The following is a 5284-nucleotide window of genomic DNA, read 5'->3' on the forward strand; positions in this document are numbered from 1 at the left end:
AGACATAAACCTACTGATTACACTATGTTATTTACATTTGCATCTTTTGCTAAGACAGAATAGTCATTAGACCGAAAAACAGTAGAATTACTGAAATCTTAGGTCACTTAGCTTCTTTTAAAGTAGCAATTGCAAGTATCATAATTACTCAAATTTAAATGTCCATATTGACTCCAAATTAGTTCAATGACTTAGCAATGTGGCTTCTTTTTCACATCATGACTGCCCTTATCTTTTTAATCTGCATGTTCTGTTACACCCTGCAAGAGTTTACCAACTTCTGTTCATGTGCTTAATGGTAGCTTTCTCTGCCGTAGTTTATGATGAATAATACTTGTTAAAATAAGGACTACTGTGCATACAGCTAACTGTGGTTACTTACTAAGTGGTTACTTAGACTGTTTCCAAACAAGCTTATGCTATGCTTAGTGAATGTCTATGCAGTTTCATTGTTGTGAATGTTTCCACATGTATAAACTGTAAAAAGGTTTAGCAGAAACAAAGCGAAAGCATTACATCTTACTGGAAATAGAATTTGAACAAAATTAAAAGATTTAGAAAGCTCTAGTGACAATTAGGGTGTTTAGCATAATTAGTTTAGACGTGATCATACTTGATAAAATATCTTGTTTGTGAAATGCTGTGGTTTGTATTTATGTTTTGAATTGAATGTCATCAAGAAAGGTACCTATTTTTTGATTAAAGGTTTAATACCTCATGTCCCTAGTTCTGCATTCTATATTGGAATATAAAGTCATATAATGCTTTGAAATCTACTGTGTGAATACTGTAGTACTGCATATGTTGTGCATGCAATTATTATACTAATCATTATCTGTAAAACCAGCTATTGAGTATGCACTGAAATCGCTGCAGTTTGTATCAACTGACTTGAGCAAAATAAGAGCTGTTTGAATATCTGCCTCTATGCTTGAATTAACAAGATATGTAGCATATATACTGCATGCACTTATTATCAGATTTCTGCATGACATGGGGTGAGTACTGCCCGAGTGATGACAGCAGAATCAAACTTTCACAGAAAATAATACACTCACAAGGTAACGTATAGGTACCAAATAACTCTGGTGTCAGTAAAAGGTGGTCATGAGACATGAGTCACACAGAGCAGCATATTCTCTTAATACTTCTTTTCCTAACATGCTTCTTAACACTATCCCTCACACAAATAGTGCCTTGAAGTGAGAAATGGTAAGCATCAGGGTAAAAATTTTCCCTGGTAGGGGGGACACCATGATCAGGCTGAAGGTGTTCCGTGGGCAAGGCTCATCCCCTGCACTCCAGATGTGCTAACCCCTGAGATTTCCCCAAATGTGGGAAACTCAACTGCATATTGGGGATACTGTGGTATTGGGGGACCACGTTCATGCTCTCCCCTCAACTATTTACGTTATATATACATATAACCTGGCCTGTTAGCACAGTTGCTTAGAGCATAGTACTTAGTTGCTGGTTGGGGTTAAACCATGACAAGCTGTTACAATAAATTCAGCTGATCATGCTTCAGCTGTACTATAAAGCCCATTTGCTAGAGCAAAGAGCTTCAGGCAGTCTTGCAAATGCTTAAAGTAAAATTTCATCCCACACATTTAGTTCTTTGGTATCTTGGCTATTGTTTCAAAGCCAGGACCACAACATTTTAAACTGACTTACAAACTCATTGTTACCCATTTTGCTAAATGGTAAGAGTTCAACCTGTATCAAGCCAATGAGTGGTCTTTAACAGTAGACTGAAAGCAAAAATAACCACAAAAAAAATATATGATCTGCTTCTGAGTTATAAGATTTTAATGTCTTCTTATTGGAAGCATGAACAAAGCATCATTCAAGTCCAGAAGAACTTGGAGTACTTAACGTTGGCAGCTGATGTTGGAGGGAGTCAAATAGGAACAACATTTCTGAACAGACACATACATGCACATACACATATGTATACACACATAAATTACTTTCCTTCTTGACTCTTCTTTCCCTTCTTTGTACTATATAATATATTTTTTATTGTTTTCATTATACTACACTACTGTCAGAAAATGATATTTTAAATATTTTCTTTTTTTTTGGGGGGGGGGGGTGGGTGGTAAGTGTGGGTCAACTATGTGTTTGGTTCATCCCTTAGTATTTGCAAGGAGAGATAAAGGAGTTATCTAAACCATTTATCATCCTTCAAATGTCTAGCAGTGAACCCAGTCCAGATAGTCATAATGAAATTAAAGAAAAAACAAGGGAATCTGATGACTGGATTGTAAATGGGTGTGCAGCATAGCAGACAATTAACTCATTGTGTCCTTACCATACTAACTGGTTTCTAATTTGGCCAGTTGCCTTGATGAAAGCTTTGATGGCATAAGAGATGGCCTCAACTCTCTGTGTGCTGTTAAACAGCAGTGAAGCTTGACAGCTATTTTTCTCACACACCTCTTCACCCAAGTTTTTCCTACTTTACTTTCCTCTCCCAGAAACTCAAAGTAGCTAAAAAGCTCTTTCTTTTTCTCATCCCTGAATCTTGCTGCCTGTCTTTCTAAAGCAAACCTCACAGGGAAATTATGTACTCATCAGTCTGTTGACTTGTCCATGTTCTTTTATAGGTGAACTATCTTTACGGAGTGGAGACATGAATTTGGAGACTGCCATTTATAGGCCTGCTGGAAAGATTTGTGTCGTCAGATGTGTAGGATGGCTTAAAAGTTTCAGTCACCCAGATGTACAAGCCCCAGTACTGACCTCCTAACGAACTTTTTCCTCCTCTTCGTCCTTCACTTATAGTGTAACCTCCTCTCTCCCATCTTTTTTGTTGTTGTTGTTGCTTCTTTGTTTAGAAAGGTCATAGTTACTATCTGTAAACTGATCTGGAGGAATATATCAATCCCTAAAATTTGCCTTTAGCTTTAGGAAAATGCTTGCCTCATTCCATATTAATTCTTACAGCTTCTTCTGTAACTGTTTTCAACTGCATTTGAGTTATTTGAAATGGATGAGGACACAATAGCTCTCACTGAGATAAGAGGAAAATGAGAGATTTCCTATTCTTTCTCTATTTTTGCACAGTATGCATAAGAGCAAAAATGATCTGTCCCAAAACGCTGAAAGTTACTTCATACCCGCAGCTCATGGAGGGTTACCCAAAGCAGATGATTACCACAGGGACATTTATATAGGATATGGATGCCAGAGAGTCTCAGTTCTGAAGCAGGTACAGCCAAACTCATATCAGGCAGTAATACAGAACAATTAATTTAATCTTCCATAGTCACCAGCAATGTGAGGTCTTGCATATTCACACCACAGCTATGTTACAGGTCCTTGTGCCAGCTATGCATAAAAAGACATATATAACCAAACCATTGTTTTTTATAGCTCTTTTATTTGGTACCCTCACAACTATGAGCATCCCAGTTATGATATTAAACATAACACAATATGTCCATAGTTGGTCATTTCTGAGGTTCAAAATGCCATGATAAACTTTTGGTTTTGCCACATACTTGTACTGGACCAACATGGACTCTTGCTTTCATGGCCTGAACCTTCAGAGCATCAGCATAAACCAAACTTTCTGGTGATCACAATGGGATTTAGTGATGGACCTGTTTTTAAAATAAATCTAAATTAAACTTTAGGGAGTGGGAGACATAAGAGAAGCATGTCAGTTGTGAGTGTGAATTGCAGAATCACAGAATTGCAGAGAGGTTTGGGAAGCACCTCTGGAGATCACCCAGTCCAACCCCTGCTGAAGCAGGTCACCTACAGCAGGTTGCACAGGATCGCATCCAGGCAGGTTGGAATGTCCCCAGAGAAGGAGCCTGCACGGCCTCTCTGGGCAGCCTGTGCCAGCGCTCTGCCACCGCCAAGGCAAAGAAGTTCTTCCTCGTATTCAGGTGGAACTGCCTGGGCTGCAGTTTGTGCCCGTTGCCCCTTGCCCTGTCACTGGGCACCGCTGAAAAGAGCCTGGCCCCGTCCTCTAGGCACTCACACGGCCTTAAGATATTGGTACACGTCGCTAGGATCCCCTCTCAGCCTCCTCTTCCCCAGCTCCCTCAGCCTGTCCTCATCAGGGAGATGCTCCAGTCCCCTCATCAGATTCGTAGCACTAAGTGATGTGTGGTATAAAATTGCAAACTAACAAATCTTTAAACACAAAACACTGTAAGAGGAACAAGAGGATATACAGTAGTGGATTTCAATACTTAAGTTCTGCCTTTTAACCAATCATGTTTATTAGATGAATGTTTTCCACTATAACTGTGCAAAAAAGATCTGTCTAAGCCAGTGCTGAGATCTGGAGTATGGGGCATCTGATACGGTACGAGTCCTTCTCCAAAGTTCAGCTTCTTGTGTGAACAACCTTTCTAAGTGCAGTCACTGGACTACATGGGGGCACTGCTAAGAGCCTTAATACACTCCAGCAACAGCATTATAATTTCTCATTGTTCTGAAGGAATTTTATTTTATGCGTTGCTTGCTGTGGTTAAAAGGCCCCACACTCCACCTGTCTGACAATAAAACCAAGAAACTTTCCTTGCTGATCCAAAGCTGAATCCGGTGCTCCGCCAAGACATTCACCCCTCATCAAACAGGATGTTCTTTTGAGAGTGATAAATGCTTCTTTTTTCTCCATCAGCATGCCATACTTGGAGGGTAAAAAAAAAAAAAAAAAAAAAACAAAACCAAAAAAAACCAAACCAAAACCCAACAACAAACCAACCCAAACCCAAAAAACAAACCAGGTTGTTTTCCAAGAAATTTAATGTTTCCATCCATCAGCCTTGAAGGTGAGGCTTTTAAGGCTATATTAGTCTCTTCTAAAGCTCCTGCGAAAGGACAAAAGCCAAGCAATAAAATCACCAAAGCCTATGTGTCCTAGTATCTGCTAAGCACCTATAGGTCTAAAGATCTTATATATGTCTTATTCTAACATGCTAAAGTAGGCAAAACATATCAACTGCACCACACATCATTCATTACTAAAGATATTATTGGAGATTAACCTTTTCTTTTGTAGTTTACCTACAATGCTTGTGGTTTAGCTGGCCCTTGCCTCTGAAGCAATTTAAAATTGTTCAGTGCCATATATTTTTTTCTTGTTTTATTATAAAATAGCACTTAATTGGAATTTGATTCTAAACTGTAAACAAAAGATTATTTGAAAGTAGATGTTTTATTCATTGAGGCCCATGCAGATTTTTTTAATGTTTTATTTTGATATGATAACATCTTTCTGTTTTGTCTGAGTTTCTGGGAAGGTGGATTATTTATCTGTGTC

At 38.6% G+C, this 5284-nt stretch overlaps 1 non-coding gene across 1 annotated transcript; it reads left to right on the forward strand.

Moving 5' to 3' along the window:
- The first annotated feature begins 1229 nt into the window (after nt 1-1229).
- On the forward strand, nt 1230-1400 carry LOC121081738. Its single transcript, XR_005825784.1, has one exon. It is a non-coding gene; the product is annotated as a U1 spliceosomal RNA (small nuclear RNA).
- Nucleotides 1401-5284: the final 3884 nt, after the last annotated feature.

This window comes from Falco naumanni, chromosome Z (assembly GCF_017639655.2).
Source record: "Falco naumanni isolate bFalNau1 chromosome Z, bFalNau1.pat, whole genome shotgun sequence".
Lineage (NCBI taxonomy): Eukaryota > Metazoa > Chordata > Aves > Falconiformes > Falconidae > Falco > Falco naumanni.